This window comes from Cyrtonyx montezumae, unplaced genomic scaffold (genome assembly GCF_038088225.1).
Source record: "Cyrtonyx montezumae isolate F1298 unplaced genomic scaffold, pur_monq_1.0 scaffold_10, whole genome shotgun sequence".
Taxonomy (NCBI): domain Eukaryota; kingdom Metazoa; phylum Chordata; class Aves; order Galliformes; family Odontophoridae; genus Cyrtonyx; species Cyrtonyx montezumae.
Window position 1 is genome coordinate 57,511,215 of NW_027071826.1, and position 27,926 is coordinate 57,539,140.

General features: G+C 38.8%; 1 protein-coding gene across 1 annotated transcript in view; it reads left to right on the plus strand.

Annotated features, from left to right (window-relative positions):
- The window catches only part of SPON1 (spondin 1), a 145,427-nt gene that overhangs the window by 87,885 nt on the left and 29,616 nt on the right, over positions 1–27,926 (plus strand). The gene's annotated exons all lie outside the window — the stretch shown is intronic.

Here is a 27,926-nt window from a genome sequence, read left to right on the forward strand (position 1 = left end):
ATGTCCATCTCTTCGTAAGACTGACTATTTTCAACTTCATTTTGTATATCTGTATTCAAATGCAGATTTTGTCTTTGTAGCTGGGACCAAGTAGAAGGTACCTTTGGAAAAAAAAAATGCTAATAATATGAGTGCTGTGATAAGACACTGTTCTTTATATATGCCTTCCTTCTTAAGAACATTTCTTTGAAATCTAGACAAAAAACATCAACCATTTTCCTCTTATCAAAACCGCTTTAGCGTTCTCAGAATGGTGTATCCATATGAAAAGAGAAAAGTTGATGTGTGATATTGAGCTATTCATTTACTGCAATGAATGTGGGAGGGTCTGCTTTATTCCACTGCAGACAGAGATTTTGAAAGAAACAGCTATTTATTTTCTTCTTCTTTATGATTTAGCTGATTACCATCCTCCATTTACTGAAATGACCCAGCAGCCCTGGGCAGATGATAAACAGTGCTGGAACCTGGTATATAATCTGCAACATGCTGATGCAGAATACTGCAGCAAAGAATTGACTCTGATGAGAAAAGCTACCAGGGTAGCTCGAAATCCAGTGTATAGAATTTATCTGTAACAACCAACATAAAGCCCGTAATGACACTCGGTGCTGACATTTGGCAGAACTTGAAAAACCACAGGTTCAGAAAGATTCTGTCTCTGCAAGACCCTGAGTGAAAACTTCCTTTGCTGAGAAAAGATTACTGAAGTGAAAAGTGCCACGCACAGGTCTAACCACAGGTAACCCAGTGCTTAGCTGCGTTTGTCAAGTTACACACAGCAACTGCTAGACAGCTTTCAGGTTAAAGAAAATTTGGAATAACTTTATTATTCTCTCTTAAAAGCAGATAGGTTTCATTTTTCTTACGGACCCATTAGAGCCAAATTAACGTATTTGTAGAGATAGCTCAGTCGTCCCAAATTACTTTTCTCTGATGTTCAAGCCTTTGATAGCATACTTTGCGTTTGAATTGAATTTTGGAGAGACACTAAGCATGTTAATTAGCTCCTCCGTGCTCTTTGTGCTCTAAGGGGGAAGAAAAGCAGAAGGGATAATTTCTGTTTCAGTTGAGCAGTGCACACATCTATTTCCTCCAGTATTCCTTCCGTGCAATTAGAAGTAGTTTTTCTAGCACTGACTTCCTTGCTCTCTCATAACATGAATGTGCTAAAGGTATATGCAGTATTTGGGTAACAGGCATCTCATCTCCAGTTAAAGAATTTAAATTTTCATGCTGAAATGTTAAAATGTTCTGTTACAACAACACTCCTGTAACACTGAAACTCCGTTTGACTGGAAAAGAAGTATTGCACATCAGCTAAACAGGGGAAATATTTACGTTGGCTAATCCTTGTTTGCACAACCATGACAGTTTTTTTTCCCCTCATGGAGCAGCAGCATTAGGGATCTCAGTAACGGCAGGGAGAGGAGGCAGAGGGGTTTTGTGTGCTTTACTGCTGTCCACTGGGGCGTGCACACAGGGCCAAATGCCAGAAGGCAGTGTGACTTGCCAGCACCTGCCAGCTCTCTCCTTGGCACCCCTCTCAATCAGAGCAGGTGTACCCAAGAGGATGAGCTCTACAAGCATGCTCCTGTGCCTGGTCCTGAAAGTCTCCCTGCTGATGCTCCTGTTTCTGCTGTTAGAAGTTTGGATGTGGAGCCTAACCCCTGTAGTATCCCTGCTTCCAGTGTCTCAGGGCCAGTGAGCAGTCAGCCAGCCTCCCAGACTCAGAGCCCATCCCATGAGCAGCAGACAATTAGCTGACTGAAGACCTTGCTCCAAAAGCCACAGCAATAAGATGGTGGCAAGAACACAGCTTCTGAAATGGACAAATGTGGCATTTATTCTCATGCTGGTGAAGGCCAGCACGTTTCATTCACAGTTATTGGGTTCATTTTAAAGCGTTAGAAAAATAAGCACAGAGAAAATTTGCTACGGCACCGTGGGAAGGAAGAAGTGGGGTGAGGGAGGATCTGCCTTCTCCTGGTGGGCACAGCAAGGGGGCAAGGGGGGAGGCACTGACCACAAGAACAGTTGTGGATCTGCAAGGGAGAAGGGCTCTGACAGCTGAGAGGAGATCTGGCAGTGGAAAGACAGAGAAAAATGAAGCCCTGGATGAGAGAGAATTGAGGTCAATACAGGAACAGATGTGCACTAAAAATAGAAGGACAAGGAAAAGATTGATGTAAAGTTCCTTGCAAATAGAAGATACGAGGGAGGAGGGAGAGACATCTTATTAAAGGAAAGATGGAAAAGCAATGAAATGCAAAAGGAAGAAAAAATTTACTGTGCAAATTAAGCAGCTTCTTTTCTCCTTTAATTTAAGTCATTCTTATTTAGCTCTAACTAATTTAGCCCTTGAATCCTCCCCGTCTGTGTTATTACTCGGAAAAGAAATGAACCTTATGTAAAAGGCACTGGGGTAGATGTTACTGAATACCTCTGGAAAATCCAGATAATGACATTAGCTCTACTAATTCTCCCAAAGTAGAGTCTACATTTAGTTCTAATTAGACAGGAGAGAGCAGCCAAATTACTACACAGGATTTAGAGAGGGAACTCTAAGAAGTTAGAGAAATTAGGGAAATGTATTACTTCTAGAACAATTTCCTGACTTCTCCCTGCTTGTACTCCATTCTGCTGTTTGTTCCTAGTGATTTCACGTGGCCTGAGGAACAGGACCCTTTCTTGGTGGTACATTAGAGCATCATCTCTGTGATTCTTGCAGCTGAGTCCCAGTGAGTACCTGCCTTAGTAAAAGCTTGTCCCTGGCAGAGGGACAGGGAATGAGCATAGTCTTCAGTAGCAACTGTAAGAACTAAAACCAACCCATTTAAGCACCTTTAGTCTCTTTCTCCTACAAAAAACAGAAGAGTACAGGAGGAAAAGTATCACTCAGCAACTTGTCCACTCCCTTGTTTTCTGCAACATCTGCAAAGGGGATAGTCTGGACCTATATTAACTCTTCAGACCTGTCTTTGAAAGAAAAAGGGCAGCATGAGAAAAAAATTTCGTGGCAGCAAACCTGTTTGCATGGGACTGGATCCTGGGAAATCTTTGGCACTGAAGTGGCAAAGTGGTTGGACAACCTGAACTTTTACCTTAGCAGTATCAAGTGCACCCAGTAACCTGATTGTCTGACTTACAAGTACAGGTATGCAACAATCAATGAATAACACCAGATGTTTTTCTTGGTATTCCCAGTGAATTCTTCAAAAATAGATTCCCAAACACCTAATTTTCTTTCACACCCAGCTTGCTACTTAAAACATAGCAACTTGCCTCCAAGGTACAACTGCAAGAGGGTCTTGAGAAGGAATAATTCAGTTTTGTTTGGGGTCTTGAGAAGGAATATTTCAGTTTTGTTTGGGGCATCAGGCTGACCCTGTGAATAGACCTTGGTTGCTCATTGAAATATGGCAGTTGGAAATCATGCTTTGCACATGTGCATATTAAGTTCTCTGTATTAGCAGGAAGAAGGTAGTTTGTGGGTGGGTTTTTTTTCGTCTTTGTGGAAGATCTTAAAAGATCTGTTTCTTTGTTCTCATTTGCTACCATTACCAGCTTTATGGCAATGCATGAAGCTTCAAAGAACCAGGCAAAAGAAGTTTAACAATGTCCTGTGCTCTCTTTTCAGTAGATTCTCATGCCTGTAGTAGGCTTTCTCCTTTTCCTTCCTCTAGCAGCTTCATTATTATTCTGCTTTTAAATTCCTCCAAGTAATTTCCAGTAAGCTGTATGTACAGTCTGAAGAGGACAGTTGGCAGATTCCCTTCGTGTAAAAATAGCATCTTGTTTTCATGGCAGTGCTGAAAAATGCGTGGTTCATTGGTACCAATCACTAGAATTACTTGGTAATTAGTTCATCCAAATGACTTCTTCACTCACATGGGCACATTTTTCTTATTAGTTTTTCTAGATTTGCAACAGTGAAAAACCTCTTAGGAGAGTTTTCAAACTTACCCACTTCCTGGGCCTCATTTCAAGAGGGAGTGGGAAAGAGGTCATGTTTCCAGTAAAGATAATGAGAAAAATAGGAAAAAGGGCTGTGGTTCTTTCTGCCTTTGGTCCCCCACTGAAACTCTCCTACCTAAGCAAACTTCTGAAAGGTCTGCTGTACTAGCCGTCAGAAAACTGAGTAAAGAAGTCAGGAATATCTTTTTTTCTGCTTGTAATGTCATACTCACTATGTTTATGTTTCACATAAAGCCTGAGCTGTAGTCTAGTTTTGATCCTTACTTTGCCTCCCAGATTTGCTTCCAGAGATTGACATCCTAACTGCAGTCCCCAGGTGCATGGGGACCCCACAGAATTAGAGTTACCAGTCCTCCCCCTGCCTTAAGGCAACTCCCCCTGCAGAAACTAAAGAAACTGTTTCAGCCACTGGAGAAAGGCCCATAGTCTAGGAAAACAGAAATCTTGCTAAGCCTTAATCATATCTCTTGGTAGTGAAATCATTCTGCCCTGCTCAGGAATAAAGCTTTCTATAAAAGCTGTCTTAAATGCTAGTTTGTTTGGCTATACTCAGTATCTCACAAGAACTTCGCAAGCATTTCTCCTAATAGAAAGTAGATGTACAAAAGGCTATCACAGCACTTTAACTGAAATAACAAAAACGATGAGCAAAATGTTTTCTTAATTCTTCAGTCAGAAAATTGGACTGTGTGAACTGCAGGACCACCTGAGTGAAGCTGTCTAGTGCTTACATTTCTTTTTTTGAGAGCTGACATATAATTGACAACCAATGTCTGTGTTAGCATCTCAGAGAAGAGGTCAATATTCAGAAAGACATCAGTGATGAATTATTCTCTGCTTTGTGAAAGTGCTTTTTAAATATTAAGATGGAAAGAAAGCTGGCTTGCTTAAGAGAGAAGTGGAGTCCCCAGCATGGCTGGCCATCCTGAGAATAAACTTAGTGGGGGAAGAGCAGTGGGAATCATATCTTAGGGCTGCCAAGTTCTCATCTTCCACAACAATATGATTACTATAATATGATTCATATAATACATATTTTTTGAGTGTGTTTCAAGTTCAGGTCTAGAAATGCCAGTAAGTTGGATCTGTATAGTGAACATTTTCTGGATACAAAATTCTGCAGCTGTTTTTTTTCCAATGCTCGGTAGGGCAAAAAGCTTAAAAGCTTTTTGGCACACAGATTACAACAGAAGGTTTGATGCAAACGAGTTCTGAATACATGAAATAAACACAGCTGAAATAATCTGCCAGTAGGGTAGGAGCTTCTAGTTCCACATCTGCTATTCTTATCTCACAAGAAGGCCTTCACAGCACACTTCCAGTGGTGTCAAACTGCTCAACTAAACAAAGCAACGTTTGATATTCATTCAGAGGCTGCGACCAGAAAGGAGGAAAACAAATCCAGTTTGATATCTGTCTACACAACCCAGAGTTCTACTGAAACCAACATGGAAATAAATATTTTTTGCAATATATATAATCTCATCCCCAATAACTACCGCATTAGAAAAAGAGCTCTCATGTTTAGTAGCCTTCCTCATAGAAATCTGTATCTTAATACAGAATTGGATTCCTCCCACTACAGCTTTCAGACATAGGATATTCTTAGGGCTTTATTTGCCAGATGGGACGGGCAACATTTCTGGACATTCTTGCATGCCCACAAACCCACCATCTGCATGAGTCAGAAGCGTTAACAATTGCTTCCACTTCAGAGGGGAACTCAATTTGTCAGGATACGTGAGGTGCAGGAAAAGAGATGTCCATCAGCCTCCTGCTGCAAAGTTGCTCTCATTGAACTGGGTGGGAGCTTGAGGGAGGCTGCAGGGGCCTTTTGCTGGGGTGTCTCCCAGAGGAGGTGTGCCCTTCACGTTGGGAATCACCTCTGCCAAGAAGATGGGGGTTTTGGGAACTGATGGCTCACTTACGTAGAGCACTGAGTCAAACTTTTATATCAATGAACAGAGCTATCAAGTTCAACGGGTGGTTTCTAGTTCAAAGGGGAAATAACTTTCTTTACTTAGCACTTTTCAGGAGAGTAATATTTCTCAAGAAGGTAAACTGGGACGATGTGGACATTGTGTTTACAAAGGAGAGCGTTAGTAAGAAAATACTGTTTTTACTTGACACTACTGAGCAATATACAAACTTAACTAATATTTTATTAAGAGCTAGTTGTATCAAACCAAGCAATAAAACAAAAAGCACACTTTGTTGTCCATACTGAGTAAATCTCTTCAGCCAGAAGCACCTGGTCTACTCTCACAGCCTGGTAAATGAGGCATGTAAATTTTCAGTATTGCATTTCAAGATTGATACCATCTTAAAGCGTTCTAGCAAGGAGAACAGCTTTAAGTGCTTTTTTCTTTTTTTCTCTCCTTACCAGTTGTAAAAGCAAAGAGAGCAGCACAAACAAGGAGGTGGTACAAAAGAAAGAAAACGAGTGCTTACCCATTTCTGAACATCTAGGTTTGCAGGGAATGAGCTCCACAGAGAGAGGGATCTCCAACAAGAGAACCTTCCTCAGTGGCAGTCAGCCCTTAATTTAAATTATGAATTATCTAAGTATTAGGGCAGTATTTTAAGAAACACATATGCAGGTGTTATGTGAAGCTAGAGGATATAAAGTTGTATTAAAAATTGTTTTTAGATTTCTGGAATATCCTGCCAGACACAGTAATGTTAGTATGTTAAAAGTTGCACAGAAAGAAAGCTATTAATTTTGCTCACTAACACTGCACCAGAGGAGCCTTTACCAAGTTTCTGCAGAAGTGCTTTGCCTTAGCATCAGTTATGCCAAAAATTCTGACTCGTTGGAACTCAGCTATTTCATGCTCAAGTGATTCTTGGAATAGCAGGAAGATTTTCATAAATACATGATGGGGCAGATGTTGTGCTGCTATATGCTCAGTGGAAACAGATGCCCAGGCTGGTTCCCCAGCCCTGCCTGCTTTAAATGGACGCAGTGAGAGCAAGCAGCAGTTATGTGCTGTGCAGTTACCACTGGTGCTGCTGCACGCCAGGGATCTTTATCTCCTGCTATGTTTTTTAATGCTCAGAATTAAAACAGGGATGCTCTGTCTGCAACAGTTTGAAAACAGTCTGTATTTCTCACTACTCTATTTCATAAAGAAATATGTCAGTAGTCCATGGCAAATCCTATTATCAGAATAATGATGTGATGTGTTCTCTTTGGTTATGCTTAAGTACCGATAAATAAACATAAAGTTTTAATTCCCTTTACTTCCTCACCCCTGCCATGATGTTTAGCATTCTGGGTACTCCTGTGGCCAGCTTTACATGTTATGAATCAAAACAGATTAACATAAAGTTGAGCCAAAGCCAATGTAGAGAAGGAAGAGTGAAACAAGCTCATGGGGAAAAATAAAAAAAAAAGAAGCCAGAAAATAAGAAATCTGTAATTCTATTATCTATTATTTGCTAAATTTAAGATCTAATTTTAATTTCTAAGATCTATTATTTGCTAAATTTACAAATAACATTGATTCAAACATCAGTTTCATAATCAAATGCCAGCATCTATTCTAAATTTAGGATATTTCTGGCCTAATCAAAAGATGATTAAGAACTACCTGCCACTGATGATAGCATGACACACAAGGCATATTTGCCCATCCTTGATTTTCACTCAAACATTATGCTTGTTTAAAATGTCACGTGATAGGTTTTCAAATTATGGAGTGAGGATTTGTGAAGAAGGGATGCATAGCAACCCGCTCACAGGGTCACACTGTGAATACGACTTTCAGGGAAATCTTAGCTCAGAAGAGGAACCTGAAACCTCAGGAATTGCTGTTCCAGTGGCTCAGATTTGCAGAGTCCAGAATTTTCTCTAAAGACTTGCTGAAGTAAAAGTGTGGGACTGGGTTGCGAGTTGAAAAGTGCAGCAACGTTGATGTAAAATAGAGTAAAAGCCCATTTTACTCTATTTGATTTCAGTCGCAACCGTAAAATGTATCTGGCCTTTTAAATAGATAACAAACTTCCTTAGTCACAAAAATAATGATTGATGAGAAAAGGATGAGAACAAGGATTGTATTGTGTCCTAAAAGCTAAAACGAAGCAACTTTATACATCGATTTACAAACAAACAAAAATGTTTTATTCATTTAGACAGTGAAATGAAAGGAGAACCATTCAGTGAAAATCTTGAAAACATTTTCTGAACATGATTAATATCTTCCAGGTACTGTAGCAGAAATGACAGGCATCTCCAAATGCTGCCTCAAAGGTAGTTTTTGATAGTGTTTTCCTCAGCTCACCCCGTGCTTATTGTTAATCCATCCATGCTTTTTTCTTTCCTGTAATTCTGTCAGTATTTGTTGATGCACAGATACGCCGGAGAAATTAGTATACCCATCCACATGGAGCCTTAATATACAAAAAGAGATCTTGCTCTTTTTGCAGAGTTTCAGAATATTTTCCTAGAAAAAAGCAGAGTTTTTTTATGCCCTTGGCTATGAACTTGTGACTGTCAGAAATTCTCTCTCATTCTTTCCAAATGCATTGGAAACAGAATTAAAAAACACTTGATGAGCTTTTATCAAGCTTTTGTTATCAGCTCTTATCCATTTTACGAGCCTTTAGGTGTTATATTTGGTCCTAAATACAGACTATAGTTACTTTGCTACATTTAGCATCAAACTAAACTTGCTGATTTTTTCTCTTAAAGATCACACTGTTATTAAATATCAAAACTCAGTAGCAATACAGCTGAATCTTCAATTCTAATACAATAAAACAAAACAACAGATGATCATGGGGAGCCCAGGAAGAGATGACAGCAATTGAGATCTCTATTCATTAATAACTAATGCTATGAAAGTGGTCTCTGGGAAAAGAACAAAGAAGTTGCTGAAATAGAGACTTAGAAGGCTGCTGAAGAAATAGATTCTCTTCATATCTTTTGGGGCTCATTTTCAAGCAGTTAGTCTGCAGGTACATTCATTCAGTTGATGAACATTTTACTTTAATATTCTGAAATGGATGAGCTATTTATTAAAGTAGTTCTTTCAGACTGGCAGTAAAATTATGCAAGGGATTATTGTCTCTTCAGTTATTTTTCTTGAGTGATTAGCTATGATGCTATAACTCATTTATGAGAATGATTTCATTTTAATGGTTTAATTAAATTTGAACTGGGAAGCAAACAGGAAGAGTTACTTTCAACGTATACAGTTATGCCAAATGCATTTGGTGAGAGTTGTCTTTTGATTACCTTAGGATAATTAATTGGGGGTATTTATGCACCAATATTACCTAATTAATTCAGAGATGAAGTAATTAATTTAGTTAATAGCTGTCAAAAAAGAATTAGTGTATTAGTATAACCAGCTGCTCTTATTTCACTGTATTCTTGTTGGTTACATGATTTTTTCAAACAGGTATTGTGGGGCTTTTGTTATCTATTTAAAGGATTCAGAGATCAGAGACTGTGTTTTATTAGGAGGACGTTTTACCTGTAGGAAAACAGGGTACGGTGTGAATCCAGTGTGAATCCTGAAGAGAAAAAGCAGAGCATTTAGTTGGGCAGCTCATTAAAAGATGCTGTTTGGTAAGGCACCCCATTCATCAACAACTGCTTTTATTTGCATTTAAATTCGAAATGTGTACTTCTTTTGATAAGTGCCTTATTGCAATGTTACTGAATACCTTGTGTTTGAGAATCAGGACTAAATGCTGGGCACTGAGCAGGGGCATGACTAAAAGCAATAAAAATGGATGTAAGTTCTGCTCTCATTCATGTGTAAGCAAAAACTTGAGTGGCCTGTATGTTATTCCTCCTTGTGATACTCTCCCTGCCTTCAAGTATTTTTCATATTTCAATCTGGAAAAGAAGCATACTCATATACCTAAATATCTAAAATAACAAATGACATTGAACTCTGTAATTCTGTAAAAGGGATTCTGGGATCTCTGACTCCCAAGAATTTCTGTTTTCTTTAGGGAAAGGAAGATGTATCCAGTTAAATGGTTCATTGACTTAACAGTCCAAAGTTGGGTCAAAACCTTCTGATTGCCCTTAGACCCAGATAGTGCCTCACAGAAACCCTAGGGAGGCTTTACAATACTTCTTTTCCCTACGTGTCCTTTCTTTTTAGCATTCTATTCCCATGTGTACCTCTTTCATTGCTTGTTTCTGACATTTTTTCTTACCCTTGAGGTAAGAATGATGCACAATGGAGAAGATCTCATTCTTTGCAACTGTTTTATATAAATTCCTGTAAACAAGCCACGTGTTTTTACTTTTTATAGTTAATCATTATACAAATGAACTCTATCATGCTTTTTCTTTGTAGCTAGCAAGTCCTAAATGAAACGTGTATTATAATTCATGTGCCTTCATGTATAGTGCCTAATTACAAAAATGGATGACTTAGATTTATCAGTGTTTCTGATGTTAATGATATTTCTTATTTATTTTTTATCGTAACTTAACCTAGAAGTTCTCTGCTTGATTTATAACCCTTGTCCTGACTTCAGAGGAGTGCAAGTGAGAAAACTTCAAGGATAGGAGTAGAGGGCTTATTGCAGAGTGGCAAGCATATTACTTGGATTTTAAATATATTAAATAAGAATAACCTAAAGTTGTTCCAGATCTCCACCCACAAAGTAATGGATATAGTCTTGTGCAGTCTGTTCATATCCTTATCTCCACTGTGTGTCTACTCATGCCAAGGGAGCATCATTCTGCATCTCTTTCAGAAGTGGTCCTTGCTGACCACTCTTGACAGCTACAGGACACAAGAGCAGAGTAGGTTGTTTGCATTTCTTTCCCAGTCATTTTGTAATTGGAATGGGCTAGGGGTGGGTAGAGAAAGAGGTGTGTGTCTAAATAGCAATGGCTGGCACTTTCTTTAAATGCTTCCAGCAGCACTAGTATATGAATGTAGTGACTAACATCACCTGACGATTTCAGTTTTACTACAGTTATTGCCTTGACAGGCCTTGACTTTCTGCCAATTCAGTTGGAAAGAGGCTTTATCTCCCTTTTGCCCCACTGGCTTTCTAGATTCTCTTTTTTTTTTCTTCCAAATCACACATTTCTTCCCCTCATAACAGATTTCTCTGGAGTAATGACTACAGTCACCCCTCTGCCCTGTGGCCACCTGTGCTGTCTCTGCTGTTTAATCATTAAGGCATGCACACATTCTGAGAAAACAGGAGAGAGATGATTACAACACTTAATTGCTCTTTTGCCTCATTTTTTATTTTAATAAAAATGTCTGTCCTTCACTTGAGCTCAAGCTGCTGGGCATTTCTAAACATGAACCTCCGCTCCAGCTATGACCCACAGACCCGCTGTATGAGTGTAGTGTTTCTGTAGGTTCATAGGTTCATAAGGTTGGAAAGGACCTACAAGATCATCTAGTCCAACCATCCTCCTATCGCTATCCCTACCCAACTACTAAATCAAATCCCTTAGCAGCTCATCTAAACGCTTCTTGAACAGAATTTGGCAGTCCCTTCACACTGAAACCAGCAAGCTCCATGCTCACTCCCAGAGAACAGCTGGAGATGTTGGGTGTTGAACACTATGGATTTACCCTTTCACAATACTTGGCATGGTATTGATATAAATCAGTCAGAACAGTGAGAAATTACTTCTACTGAAAGTACTAAATGTTACCAAGAAAGCAAAGAGGAAGTCAAGGAACAAGTTCAATACTCTCCCTAGATCATCTTACCTTGTTTTCAAGTTTCACATCTATTACTAACTGTAAATATTCATAATTGTTTGTTACTTTGTTAGGGATTAAATAAGCTTGCTGAACTTAGCTATGTTCTCAGAGTATTTAAGCTTATGAGCTCCACCTCATTATAAGCCAAACAGGCAATTATATAAAAATCACTTATTTCCAAGTTGGACTAAAATGGGCTGTTGATGTCAACTCATTTTTAAATAGTCAAATACAACGCAAGCATAGCACAAAATCTCATTGTCTTTTCTGCTCCACTTTCTGGAGCTGCAAAGCTAACTTGCCATCAGGGAATGAATTATTTCTTCACTGAGAATGTGCTCACAGACTCAGGCTGACGATATACTGGATATTAGAATAAAAAGATGGTTCCTCTTCACGTTATCTGACTTGCTGATAATTTAGAAAAACTCTGTGTCTGCCACCATTAGTGGAGATGGAGTTCACTATCAAAATGAAAGCTTGTCAGAAGAAAAATCTGTTTTCACCTCTGTTTTTTTGTCACATTAACACCTACTGGCAGAAAAATTGTTTTCTCTGGAAATAAATTGATAGCATAGATTTTTTTTTGTCCACTTGCACTACTACTTCATTGTTAAGGATTAGTTAAAAACAGTACAGAATCGTGGGGCAATACAACATAGTCAAAGCACATGAATTTATACTAATTTCTGAACTTTCTCAGCTTCTTGTACATCAATACAATTATTCTTATTTATGTCAGAAGTATAGTTGTCCAACACTTCCTAAGTAAGTTTTTGAACTGTAGACAGAGTCTAAAACAGCTAATCATAGCAGTAGTTGGTTGCAAAAGTTTGAATTCTCCTTTGCCAACCAAATATCTTCTGTAGGGTTATCAGATTTTCTGTTAAGGAAAAAGTGGAATTACTTTTATCTTGGGCAGCACTGCAAAGCACTTTGAGGAAAAGACTACATTCTGGGGAAAAAATACACTCTAGAGTAAAAATATTTATTAGCAATTGGCACACTATAATCATTTCATTGTACAATAATCTAAAAAAACCATTTAGTACAAAGAATAATGAATACCAATGATACGTTCATGCCTAGCAAGTTTATTAATATCACTCTGGTAAAATGGCTGGAAGTGGCTTCCCACTTGCTGAATTTTAAATTATCTTCTTTCTAGCAGCAGTGATAAAGGAACACAAACAGAAAATAATATAATGTATTTGGGACAACATACTCAAGCCAAATGCCTAGGCTCTATTTTATAATTTCATGACATTGAACTATATGGGCCTAGGTCCATTCAATCCTAGTTTCATTTTGAGTAGTTTTTTGATTCATTAGAGGTGTGATTTAATAAGCATAATGAATACTCTTCTGTTTTCAATTTTTACATGAGCCCTTAAACGTTAAATAGAGATATAAATTCTGAAGTAACAGCAATAAAATATCAACTCAAAAATTCTGATTATAAAGCAAAGTCTATATCTTCTATTGATGAATTCAGATGGATTGGAACAGATGCTTTCAATGCTACTATCCTGAAGTACCTACAGTTTACGTGTCATTTGTAGGGCTGCAGAAGTACTATAAAATTTGGTTGACTAGAAAAATTTGATCTCTTAGTTTTCTCAAAGTAAATAAAACCAGGTATGAAACATATGATTTTAGTAATTCTTGAATCTTCTAAAATCGGTTCCACTAAGAGCCATTGTGCATTTGAAGTTTTGCATGTTAAATGTGTACTTGTAACTAGAAGAACAATGAATTCTGGTTTAAGTTAGTAAAAAAAGAGCTATGCTGATTTTTCCAGCCAGCTGTTATACGTGAGTATTTTTAAAAGGCAAGTTGGCAAAGTTCATTTACAAATCTCCAATATATCTAAAATAATCTCCACTCATAAAGCACATTGAAATAGATTAGTATGTGCAAGTTCCTCAGTGCAACACTACTGAGATCAAATGAAGTATAAAGGCACCTTTTTGTAAGTGTACTGAAATAGTACTTTGGCTACTTGTGGTTTGTGTTCAGTCTGCACATCCACGTGACAATGTGGGGAAGTAACTCAGAAGTAATAGAATCCGAAAGCACAGGAAAATTAATTTCAATAATACATGAGGCAAAATATTACCTTCAATAGAGTGGCAGTAGATTTTTCAGATGAAACACTTCATGTACCAAATAGATCTTAGTGAAGTATAAAAAGCTAACAGAAACATTTTCTTGTTAACATTTAACAATAATGGAAATGAAATATTTAATTATTGGCATAAGATAACAACTATCTCTATCTCTCTTCAGCTAGGTTGATAGCATTTTTTCCATTGTTGACAAAAAAATTAATTGTGCTGCTGAAATTTGAAATTAAAACCTTTGAATGTCCTCTTGTTTTCTTCGGTACAAGTCTACTGACAAGTGGCATGGGGCAAATACCCTGAATGAATAGTACCCACACAATATAAGAAAGATAGACAACACATTTTTGAATGGATTACCCAGATGGTATAAAGACACCCAATAAAATAGGAAGGGCTCATCTGTCACTGAAGGTCGAAGCTTGCCTGGAACTCCACAGGGGAGGGATCTCCAACAAGAGATCCTTCCCCACTGGTGGTCAGCCCTTAAATGGGGTCTGGGAGAGGTGCAGACAGACTCCACTCCTGTCATACAGATGAATTGCCTTCACTTGTGCTCCTGTGGCAGACTCAGTGCTTGCCCAAGATGACCAATCAGTGGTTCAGGCCATGATTCAACAATTCCCATAAGAGTGGAAAGACGTACTCAACTTCTGAATGCAATTGTGAGAAGATTTTGCTAGCATTCTGAAAGTGATTTCCATTTTTTCTTTCTGTGTCTGTATAAAGAAACAGGTCATTTTCAGGCTGTAGAGGTCAAGGGCAGAGATGGCTCTTCATGGAGAAATGAGAGAATCACAGTACAGCTGAGGTTGGAGGGGACATTTGGAGATCACCTCATCCAATCCTCTGTTCAAAGGAGGGTTCCAACCAAAGTGGGTTGTTCAGGGACTCATTCAGTTACTCTTTGAGAGTCTCTAAAGATGGAGACTCTACAACCTTTCTGGGCAAACAGCACTAGTATTTTTTTTTCTCATGTTTAAATTGAGTTTGATTCTTTATATTTCTATTTGTGCCTATTTCCTCCTGTCTCTGGGCACCACTGAGATTTTGTCTCTGTCTTGTCCATTTTCCCACCAGGTATTTATTGCTAAGATCCTCCCAAAACTTCTTTCTTCCTGAGCCTGAAAATCTCTAGCTCTCTCAGCTTCCCATTGCATGGTGGATGGTCCATGCCCTTCATTTCAACCCTAAAGCTGTGCAAAATATGAGTAGCTACATGAAAGTAGTTACTAGACTGAAAGCATACAAAGTGAGAGGATTTGATTTCCTTTTAGAATACTTTTGGAGGGTTTTGCTCATTTGTTTTTATTTCTCCATTTTCATCTCTCAGTCTCCAGGAGCATCAAAAAGTAAATATTCTGCTTTATGGCTCATCCCACTAAAAGACACATTTAATACATAGATCATTGCAGTTAGAATGGAAATGATTCATCAGTTATTAGAGGATGGTGGTCATACAATCACATGGTTTACAAGAGAGCTAGCTTTTTCAGATGGTCTCGTGTGCTCTAACTTAAGGAACCAGCAAAGGCACTTTGAAAAGTATTCTGTAGAGATGGTGGATACTTTCCTTTGAATGTACATCACAGATACATTTGGTAGTTCCTTTGAGAAAAGATCCATTAGAAAGTTCCTCTACCTGTGAGTTGTTGTGTTCTGCACAAAAGCATGTAGAAGCTTTGTGCTCTGCTGGTATGCCATTACATGAGATAAAAGTGAGCCTCAATCCATCTGCTTCTTGAAAATATTGTGCTCATTTTGTTGTCTTGTTAGAGCTAGAACATATTCCATATGTCAGTAAAATTCCCCCCAACAAAAGAAAGCTGTCAAAATCCCCAAGGCCCAACTACTCCATCTATGCAGTGTTTCTGAGCTGAGTTAATGAAATATTTGTTACTGAAAAAGAATTGAGAGATAAGGAATAATTTCAGGCAAAAACTGTCAAACCTGTTCACTTCTTGCAGTTACTTGAAAGGCTCTGGCATTGCTGAAATGGAAACAGCCATGTAGGGGGTATGGAAATTTAACAGTCACTAGCTTTGAACAAATAACACGGTGCCAGAAAGGAGAGAAGGCAAATTCTCTCACATCAGTCAGCTTTTTTTGCAATGACTGCGTAAAGTTTTGCTCTCTCTTCTATTTATGTTTTCACCAAGTATTGTCTGTAAGTGGTATCTCACCCCACATTTGAATGCACAGGATCTCCATTCAGTGCTTTTGTTGTAAAGGAATCGTGATGTCTTGTGAACTCTGTGGCAAACATTAAGGCACTGTGATGTAACAGTTTATCATAGCATAGCAAAATGGTATAATAGATAGTGTAATAATCAATAGAGGTGATTTACTGTGGGGAAGGGACTAACACATTTAAAACCAGCAGTAACTCAATTGTGGTGTTATGGACAGATAAGTTGTCCAGAAATAAAGAAATTCCTCAAATAATCATAAAACAACAACAGTGTTGGTTACTGTAGGTGTAATAACATATAAGTCAACCCCGAGACCTTCCTACTCTGTCACTGGTTTATGCTTGGTTGTTCTGATAAGGAAAGTGCACTCGAGATAAGAATGAGAATCAGTGAGAGAAAGTGGGCTTAGAGGGGTGGCTGTGCTATGGCACTCTTGAGTCTGCTGGGGCTCAGGCTGCTGGCCCATCTGCCATATCTCCAAGTATGAACATTTCACATTTACCCATTTACATTCACATCTTCACTGAATCTATTTGCAACGTCGTGTATTAGTGTACACGTAGATGATAGATACAGTAAGTTCAGCAGTAAAAGCATGTTGATAAGCAAAGTATGCAGCAGTGATCCATGTTCGTTTTCACAAACACTGTACAGTCTAATAATTCACAAAACAGAGCAGAGAGGAGGCACAGATGCATTGAGTTACAATACTCAGTGAATGATCAGGTGTGAAAAACAGAATTTGTGGATTTACAAAAGATCAAAATAAGGAGAGTTCAGTTTTTTGCTCAGGCTGATAGGGTTATATGCTGAGGTTTTTCTCTTTATTCAAAGTGAGGAATTATATTCTGTCAAGAAAGAAGAAACTGAAGGAATTATATGTTTCCTTATGCATGCAATACTCCAGGTCCCTGCCCATTGAGGGATGCTGTGATTCATTCTCTGATCTTGCGTGAAGAGTACATCCTGCCATCTACCCCCTGGCAAAACACTTGTTCTCATCCCTCCTTCTGCCCTATTTCTCCACATGGAGGGGTTTAGATGTGCAGGGTGAGAGAATAGGTGCTCACTTTCAAGTGCTGCACGATGTAGATAACAATCCTGGCACCCACACCTCTTTTGGTTCCTGTATAAGTAAGACAACTGCTAATGTTTTTGTTCGGTTTAAGTGAAAATATCTAGTGGCTCAATAATGGCCATTGCTCTTTATAATGTTCTTACAAATCCAGTTTAGGATGCTAATTTGCTTAAGGATGCAATATAGAAGCACTTTGTCTTCTTGATAAAAGCTCTTTCTGCATTTTAATTCCCTAATCAACAATAATGGACTATGGAAGCATAAATATACAGCAGCGTTTTTAAGAGGGACATCCTGAAGTACTTCTACATAGTTTTATGAAAAAGATCTGCATTTCAAAACTTTCTGAGTGAACATTTAGGATATGACAGCCATGTAAGCTCTTCATAGCTGTTTAGAAGTACAATATTCGCTTTTCCAGTGAACTGGAACAACTCTCTCTCTTTCTTTTTTTTCCTTCCCTATTTTTACTTGGCTGTTTTGTGCTTGGGGTTTTTTTTGTTTGTAATATTTGCTTTCTAAAAGTGAAATAGTACTTGCTGTCTTCATCTCACAGAAAGCTGGCCAGAGCTGTGGAGAAACCGTACATTCTGGCCAGGCTGCCAGTGCTCAAGAAATCTCAGGTTCCCTAGCCAGGTTACTGGCCACCTGCTGCAGCCAGCAAGTAGCCCTGGAAATCCAGAAATGCAGCAGAGAGTCAGCCTTGGTGCAACTTAGTGGTGGAGAGCCAGAAATACCAAGCCACAGCTGAGTACCCTTTAGAAATGTATTCAGTGTGCTCCTTGATTGGTGAGGCCTTCAAGTAGCCAGTTATGAGCAAATTGAATGAGGTCCAGAGCTCCTGAGCAGCATGCTAGATGGGAAATCAAGCATATTTCCAGTGGAAAGCTGCTGAAAATTGAAAAGAGTTCATTAAAATAAATACTTATTTCTCCAGTCTCTTTCTATCTCAGGAAATTAGTATTTTCTGACAATTGTTTCACTGAAAAATTGTCATTCAATTGTAATGATATCAGTCCTTGATTTATGTAGTGTGTTGGATGCTTCAGAGTAGATTTCCTGTTCTGCAACAACTTCCATTTAAGAAGATAAAATAGGTTGCTCGTTACAAAAAGACAGCTTACAATATATGACTTTAGCATTGCGCTTTTATGTTTTACCTTAATCCAAACTCCATCTCTTATTTCCCCTTCTCTCTTCCTCCTGTCTCTCCCTGTTTTTCTGCCTTTTGATGAGGTGATAAGGTACCAAGAAGTAGTGTTTGTTGCATACATGACCCATCCTTTCTGCCAGTCACGGTTCATGATATTCAGCTCCTCAAGAGATGCTCTGATGGATTAGGCTGAAAGTCTTTCTGACTGGGTATCACGCTGCTGACTAGAAATGGAAGGGAGTGAGTGTGGGAATAGTGCAGGTCGAGATGCAGAGGACCCCAAGAGAGCAGGATTAGCTTAACAAGATTGAAAGAGGCTATGTCCCCACCAGTGATGACTTCTTGGAAGTGATCCATACTGGTACATCTGGTTTTAGTGGTAATGCAGAAGTACCCAAACTGGTTTTAAATTATCCTAGTTAAGGCAACACAGAGATCTGCACAGATGGATCCCACTGAGGGAAACTGTCGCATGTCTCTCACTGCAAATCCTTTTGGGACACCAAAAAGGACAAGGGATGGGAATTGAGAATGATCTCTGTTACCATGCCTACAAAGCTGTTAATTCCTAAAGGGTTTAACTTACAACAGTCTTCATTCATTTCTGCCATATCAGATGTTATTTATTTTTGTTGGTGCAGCAGCGCCTAAAGTTCTGATCAGTGCCTCTAGGCACAGATGTGTTATAATTTTTATGCATGTAAGACAAAGATATTACATGCGTTAGAAGCTATCAGGTCAAGAAAACAGCATGTTAAAACTATATGGTGAGAAAAGGAGTATAGCATGATGTTAAAATCTGCATGAGAACTAAGAAATCAGTCGTAGGGAAAATGAAGTTGCATTACTGTTTCTCCCATATCATTTGTGTGAGAGTTAATTAATGCTGATTACTGAGTCGTTGTAGAATAAAACAGTGGCTTTAGTGCTTCTGATGTGAATGTATTCATTAAAAAAGTCTCACTTAATCTTGTAACAGGCATGCAAGAGGTCATTGCAAACCCACTAAATACCATCTTGTTAACAAATCAACACTGGCGTGCTTTCATCGTGCTCTGTGACGCTAATGAGTTGAGACAAGGTAGCTGACACAGAGTTTTTAAAGTTATTGAAAGTATCTAAAACAAAAAGCAAGAAGCCATATTTTATTCTGCATCACAGCACACATTCAAAGCTGAAAGGCCTGTGATACCCCCGCTAGAAATGCAGCTGCACACATCAAGGCACTGTGATTAAGAAGGGTTAATTTAAAACAACTGTCAGTTTTGATAACCACTACAGATCTTGTGCTTATATAAGCCTCTCTGGTCAAACCCACTTTCCCTGGAATTCCATGTTTCTGTTGCCTTTGATCAGCAATAGAGAGAAATCTGCACCCTGCAAACTTCTGGTCTCACTCTGCCTTAGGGTACTGGTTCACTGGCTGTAGTCTTCATTTATGATGTTCTCACAGCTGGGTCAGCAACACTGGCTTTTGCTGGGAGCACTAGGGTGCCTGAGCCTGGGCAACCTGATGGTGCAGCCACAGATAAGACATGGTGCTCAGTGCACTGCATCACTGGTGCTGTGTTCCTCCTGGAGCAGATACACCTCAGTCCCACACCTGCACCTGAGAGAAATGTTATCAGGACGGACAAGATTCAGTTTTCAAGCACTGATTTTAGGCCTTGTGCCTAGTTTGAATATATCTTCCCACTTCTATTTCACGGACAGATTATCTGTAGATTTTAGGATATGTTAGAAAGTAGATTAGGCCTGGCAGACTTAGAGAATGGACACACAAACCTCATCATTATAGCTTTTCATAGCAAATCACTGAATTAATAAATGCATTGAATTAATACTTTCATTCATTTTATTTGCAAAAAAAAAAAAAAGAAATCACTACAGGATTTTATTATTTTTTACTTTGAATAACTAGTTTCAAGGTTTATGTAAGGGGATATTTATGATTACGTCGCAATAAAAAGAAATGTCCATATCCTTGTTTTCTGTGTTCCCAGGGCAAAAGGTATAATCACTTGTTTAAGTTTTGGTTTCTAACAAACTTACTTCAATGAAGACATACATTCTACACTAATGTGAGATACAGTAGAAAAGAGACCAGTAATTTTCCATTCATTATTGTGTAAAGCAGCACAATTTATCTGTAATAAGAGGGTTTTAGGATCCAGTTTCTACAACGAAAATAGAAAATGAAGTGCTAGGCACTATAACTGTTATGCCATAAAATTATGTATTTAAACTCTATCATAGTATTGGCTGAATGCACATAGGAAATTATAGCATTTCAGTTGCAGGTTGAGGTATATCAAAGGACTCCTTTACATTTTATATAAGAGAACAGATTTATAACAGTAATGCTAACTTGTAAATACCATGAAGAGCAAGCAGTATATTATTTCAATAAATAATGATTTGGTGCTTGTAAATTGCTTTCTCAAGCCATTGGTCTGATCACTTCCTTCTAAAGGCAATATGCTAAAAGTACTGTATTTCACATTAGTCTGCACAAAATTAGCTGTAATTCAAGATTCTTTTCTTCATTCATTAGATACCACAAACTTTATGACAAAATCTAAAAGCCTATGGATGTCTAATGAATAGATGAATAATTCTTAGCAGTTAACAGTACTTTATTGTGCTGGGACCCTCACGAAACAGCTCAGGAACGACAAACATTTTGACATATAAGCTCTCACTGAATTTCAGTTCTCTCAAATCCTACATACGTTGATGAGAGTAAGTTCTGTACTGTCACAAGATAAAATGCAGATCACCCATCAGGCAGATCTTAAAGAAGAAGTGCAGGGATAAGAAGATAGGGCTGGAAAAAAAGTGTTAACCAGTTTCACACTAATTGATCAGTTGAGAGCATTGAGAAAGGATTGTTCTGTAGACAGCAGACATCAGCTGCCTGCTGCTGTAGATGGAAATCAGTATAACGAACGGGGTAGGGGAACTTTGTTTAACGATAAGTTCTTAAGTTATAATATATTCCAGAAGTAATTATGCTTCAAAGATGAATAAGAATTGGATTATTTCTGTGGAAGTTATTTTAAGAAAAGCTAGCTCCTACTCCTAAATTGGATAATCCCACCTTCCAGCAGTGGAAGCTAACAGTTCTCTTGGACTTTCTTCTGTCACATCTCAATAATAATACCCTCTGGTAACTTAAGATCTAGATTTTCCAAGGCCAGTTTCCCTGTAAAGCATTTCAGTTTCACAGCCTGAAGCAAAAGGCCAAGTTTTTAGAAAAACACACAAAATAGCAGGGGTTCGACAGGCAAGATAGGTGCCTTGCTTCTCGAGGGACACCCCTTCACCCAAGGGGCTTTCTCTTAAAGCAGAAGCAAGCATATGTTTACAAATGGATATCAGAACCTGTTCCAGGTAACTCCTATCAGGTGACTCTTGTGGGGATTTTAATGTCTTCCACAAGGTCTGGAAATTACAGATAAAGCAATAGGCATCGTCTTTGTTAGAAACTGCCAGCAGCTCCTGCTCCAGCTAGCTCACCAGTTGCAAGGCAGAAGATGGTTTTATGCTTTCTTCCAGGTCTCTCTCCAGCACAGTCCTTTTACACTCAGCTCCACCCTTAGGAACATGTTTCTTTCTCCTATAAAGATGTCCACAATTTGCCTCTCCTTTAAAAATGTCTGAGAGGGGTGTTAGTAGTAACCTAAATATTTCTCTAAACATTTTTTTTTTCCCTTCTTTCTCCAAATTAATCAAGGAGAAATCATTTTATAAACCACTTGAATATCTATAAAGTCCTGTCACGTGCTAGAGGGGGGAGGAGGGCCGAATCTTCAAGAATTGGTGATAGTTCTTCTAACCATTATGACTAAAGCTGAAATTAGATGCAGCTGTACAAGTGGTTCTTCACACTGGGAACACGTGGATGACAACCATGTGGTATCTGCTAATTCTGGCCATCTAAAAACATGGAAGTTGCAAACATCTTGAATTGCTGAACACATCAATTTTTATTTGTTAGGCCTTGAGATGAAAATGCCTCATATACTTTCCAGAAAAAATCTTATCAGTGACACCAAGATTTTCTTGGTGAGGTTGTTTCACCAAACAGAACCAGGTATAATGGTGTTCAGTGTAAACTAATATGACTGGCATTCTGGGTTCACTGAAATCCCACAAGGTTGTTTTTCCAACTTGCTGTGGGTGTTGCACTTTAGCAGTGATTACAGTGACAGCAAGTCACCTCCACTGATGCAGATTGCACCTCCACTGGTGCAGATTGTTACGAGCACAGCATACATGCTCTTGTTCATCACTGGTGAAAATGCATAGCTGGCTTGAAAAAGTCTTCTGTAGCTGAGAATTTGTTCCATTAAACAGTGCTATTGTACTCCCCGTATCATCTGTAGTTTCCATGGAAAGAAGTAGGAGGCATTACTTTTGGAGCAACCTTCATAGATGTGGCCCTAGTCCATCTTTTACCCTCTGCTCAACCCAGGCAAGGCCAAAGGTTGGATGAAAGATAAGGGGATAAAGTTTTACATAGAGGGTTTAGGTTCAGAAGTGCTGGCAACTTGCATTCGCGAAGCACTCTGTTAGCTGCAGAATGATGGAGCTTCCAAATACGTTATACCTTGTCTTCTTTGCCTAGGTAAGCAGATAAAATGAAGCATGCAGAGCTAACAAATAGCATAAGAGCTCCCTGCTCTAACAGTTGCAAGAGATCTCAGTAGGAGCAAATGCTGCATGTCCTGCTTTTAATAACAGGTTATATTCTGTCCTCAGAATCCCTTATAAAGCTTTCAGTTTTAGTAGATAAATGCTTAAACCTAAAAGGAAGAGTTCATTCCCAGAAGTGATTACACATTATTTTTTCAACTTTCTTCCAATAGTTAAAGAGTGCAAATGTGCCCTCTGAAAAGTGTTCAGAAGCCTTTAAAACCAGATAATTGCTGCTCAGAACATGTCTACAGGGAGAATAGGAAGGCACCTGCAGTTAGAGTAGCTTCGGAAGAGTAAGAAGATGCTTGTCACAGTTTATTTCCAAGCAGAGTTGTGTCTGCTTAATGGGTGAAGAGAGGAACTGCTTGTTATTGCTTCTCTTGGGGCAGATTTGCAGGGTTTGCTGCTTCTCCAGCTCCTTCCTGGACCAACTCCTTTAGAGTTCAGTGATGCAGACTGCTCCCTGGAAATGCTCTCAGTCAAAAATTACTTGTTTTTCAGTGACAAGGCACATTTCTACTGCTGGGTAAAAAAAGGCCCATGCTCAAAGTAGTGCTCAGGCCCCTATGGCAATTACTTTGTTGTTTGTTCATTAGTTTAAAACATCTGCTGCTTCTTCTTCTCTCCTCGTTTTTGTTCTTTTGAAGATGACTGCTGCAAGGAACACAAAAACACTCTTCAGAAGGATACAAGTAATAAGAGAAAAATAGGAAAAGATCGCACACCTCACTGCGAGGTTAGCCTAACACTACAAGGCACTGCTGGTTCTTGACAAATGCCAAATCAGGTGGAATTCTGGGCTACAGTCTTTCCTTCAGGTGCTCAATCAGGGATCAGGCTGTGACTTAGCAATCCCCATTCATTGATTCAAGTCAGCTTAGCACAACATAATCATGTCGTACCTTCCAGATTCGTGTTGCTCTTGTTTCACTTTTCCGTTCCCGGGATTACATTTCTGCAATAGACTGTGATGGTTTTTGCTTTTAGTGATTATAATTCCTCCCTGGAGAAATAGTAACCAGCTTACCTAGACGTTGTGTATTGCCCCAGATACAACATCAATACGCTACTGTTGAAATTATGAACATAGATCAGAAGACAAACATGGACCTTCTACTAAGAGCAGGTGTCATCTTTAATTTTCATGAGGACTGGATGTAGACCTTGTCACTGCAGATGAAATAGGAAACATGTAAAACAGTCTCAGGCTTCTGGAATAGAGACAGGAGTAACCTTATCTGTGCACTGTCCCTGCTGGTTTCTTTAGCAGGAATCTCACAAAAATTCTCAGCTAAAACATACTTCAACTAAATGAAGCCCTTAATCATCATGCTAGAATGGGAAAGGTTTGTAAAGCCTGGTGATATTTTCACCGGGAATGTTATTGTAGGAGATTCTTCTGTTAAAGAGTTGTGAATTAACTTGTTTTCTTTGCTCAGATGCTGAGGTTTCATTTATTTGAGTACTGCCTTTAAAGGAGCCATTAAGAAAACAATAGGACCACTCATCTAAAACAGGCTAATATAATTAAAAAGTAAATCACTGCTGACACCAAAGTGTATTTAAAGGCAGCTGCAGTGAATAAGATGATTGGATTTCACTGCACAAAAATGAAAGGCATGCAGCCACATGGGACCAATAGTGCTGGGTAGTTTATTGTAGAGGAAAAGTACAGAATAAATCAGTAGAAATGTAGAACTGAAAGGGGGAGGAAAAAAAAAAGAAGAAGAGAAAAAAGCAAAAGCAATTGTTTAAGAGTTTTGTAACTTCCTGCAGAGCTGTAGGAAGTTGTGTTTTAGGTCCCAGGGGTTGAGAAGGGCTGATGCTATCAGGTCTGCAATCCCAGTCTGGAGCAGAGAGTGACTCGGAACAGTTCAGATGTGTTTGTGCCTGGGGAGGATACGAAGACAAGTATGAAAAACAAGTGCAAAGAGAAAACTTGTAGTTACTTAATTATTTCAGTAGTCTGGCCACATAAAGAGTTAAATTCAGATTGACCCCTCTGTGTTTACAGCAAGCTGTGTCTTCCTTGAAAAACAGTAGCAATAATTTTGCTTGTTCTTGACTGTGATTTCCTTCTGATGCACATATATAATTTTTTTTAATAACTTCTTCTACATGGTTCCTATGAACTCTTATGCCTTGTGTTGGGTTTTTGGCACAACAGGGACCTCAAGAAGTCTGCTGGTGCTCAGAATACACGGGTATGTCATTTTAACTGTCAGGATTGTATGGAGTGGCAAAAACATATTTGTTCTTCAAGGCAAAACAAACCCCACCTGAGTGCTTGATTTAGCATTTCTCTTAAGTATTCTGCGTGGGTTTTGGCTTTGTGAAAGAGGTTTTTTGAGTTGAAGGTTGTCTCTACCTGATAGTTAACTTGGTTAATATGGAATTAATGTAATTTATGCATTTCACAGACAGCTTGATCATGGTTGCTGGATTAAATAATGTTAAATAACCACAAATTTAAATTTACAATTCAGTACTTAGGTGGTATGTACATATGTATGTAATTATTTGGATTTTTCCAAAGGTCTATTGTGAAATCATTCTGTTTTGTGGAGAAAGCTCAGAGTCCCTGCCTGTACTTGTGCATTAGCAGCTATTTCTTCTTGAGACTTAGAGACAAAACCAGTAAAGCAGAGCTCTCTAATTGAGCTTAACTATTGGTCAGAATTATTTTTACATTCTTTGAGGCAAGATGCCTTGAAAATATGAAGGACTATTAACTTCTTCATCAAATTTTAGAAGAATGCCATAGTAAATACATGTTTAATAGACTTGCAGTAGATCTTCCCTGGAGCAGGAGCTTGACAATGTTTTTTTATGCACACATGTCCATTAATTTGTTCCAGACTATAATTGCAGTGTCAGGATGGGACAGGGTGGAACCACCCATGAGTTTTTATGCTTATGCATTGGGAATCACCCCTTTCTGGGCACAGGACAAGGTGTGTGTAAAGTTACTCTAGTGTGCAGAGTCCAAGCACTGGCTTCATAATGAGACCTAATTTTAATTTTAAGAATTAAAATCTTTGTGTCTGTCTGATGATGCAGTTAATGCCAGCCAGATATCTCCAATTGATTACTGTAGGATGACATACAGAATCTTAGAATATTCTGTTCATTGGCACATGTAAACTACATCCATGCTAACTGATCCAAAGCTCCTTGTGCTGCTGCATGCCTTGTAAAATCCTGCTCCTGTCAGTCTTATTTTATCCAAAATGTGAGAGAAGCATGTTTTGATTGTTAAATTCTCGGACAGGTTAATATGAAAGCTTAAGGCAAGAGGCTGTGCTGTGCTGTGCTGGAGAAATGGTCCACTGGGGCAGCAACCTATTTGTCACTGCAGGGTCTGAGGGAGTGATGTGAAAATGCTTTCTCTAAAGAATTCTCCTTTCCAGGTTACAGAAAATATAACTGATGATAAGGATCTTTAAGTCTTTAATATGCTTAAAAGCTGCCTTTTTGAGGGAGGAAACAGTAAAGGGTGGCTTACGCTTGATGGCTTTAAACAAGGGAGATGAAGCTGCTGTGATTGCCCCTGGACAGCAGTTAAAGCACGTTTGGAGTACTTGTATTGCACGTTCTGAATGAAAATGAAGACACTGATTTGTGCAGAATGTCGTTAAGGATCAGGACAGCTCACCTCCTGGGCTAGCTCACTGGTCTTACTTAAAAACATTTACTCTTATCAGAATAATTATTACTCCTGTGTTCAAGTTAGGACATCTGGCTTGCGTTTGAGAGAAGCAGCAGGATGATAGACAGTGGTACCCAGATCTTACCAGCATCACTCTGAGTCCCTGCTCTATGCTGCACCTCAAAGCAGAGCCAGCCTTCTCCTGAGGTTCCCTGCTGATATCTAGCAAGTGAAACTCACTTATTCATAGTGTGCCCAAAAGCCCATCTCTGTACTATCAGCCATGCCTGGAAATGCCTGTTTGAAGGAGTGTGAGCCAAAAATGCTGCAGTTACCCAAATCTGATGAGTGAACACAGTGCTTTAAAACACTTATCTTTATCTCCTGTGATTGCAGGTTTAGTCCTGCAGCTTGGCAGGCTTTTTTTTGTATGTAGAATGCCTTGGTATGCTGCAGTGCTTTTGGGGTATGGGGTTTTTTAACTCATACTGTTGTTTTTATTTCCTGATAGGCTCACCATTTCCAGGTTGTTTGTGATTTTCATGTAACTATAACTTTATAGCACTTATGTATAGTCTTATAGGATGGCTTAGTCTAAAGGTCTCATGAAAGTGGGTGTGTTAAGACAGAAGTAGGACAAAAGAATATTTGTTGGATAAACCTTTTAAGCAGAGGATGAGACTGACACTGCTTATGGTCAGCTTCAAAACCTCGTTTAATCTCCTACTTTAAAAAGTTGCTAAGTGTAGTAAAATGTTGTTCCCTTGTTTTTAGCAAGGATAACATAGGCTCACAAAACATTTCTGTAGTTCTAAAGACAGCAGTGGTCTGTGTAGAATGAAGAAAAATGTGTGGTAGAGCATCAACTCACTCAGAAGTGGATTCACTAGGGAGACATTTTTCCTACAAAATCTGCTCAGCCATGGCAAATGAGGGCTCCAGTCCTCAGAACATACTTAGGGCTCATTAGTACACACTGCTAAGCTTTATACTCAGTAAAAAATAAATTATTGCTTTATTGGGGCACTCTAGATTATGTAAGTGCACCTTAATGGAAATAAAATAGAGTGTATGATTTTCACTGTTACCATTAGCAACAGTTCTGTTATTAATTTCAGTCTACTTTCCCTTCCTGAAACAACCACTTCATTGAAAGCAAACCCTTTGGGACAGGTAATGCAGAAGGTTATTAGTGCAAAGTGAGTCAGTGCTTTTGGGGTATAGAGTAAAAACGAACGTACTTTTTGCATCCCACGTGTATGGGAACTGTTGAGTCACAGTCTGAAGCACTGATGAACCAACCTGAGGCAAGTACTGAGTCAGCCACAGGTGAAGGTGATACACCTGTG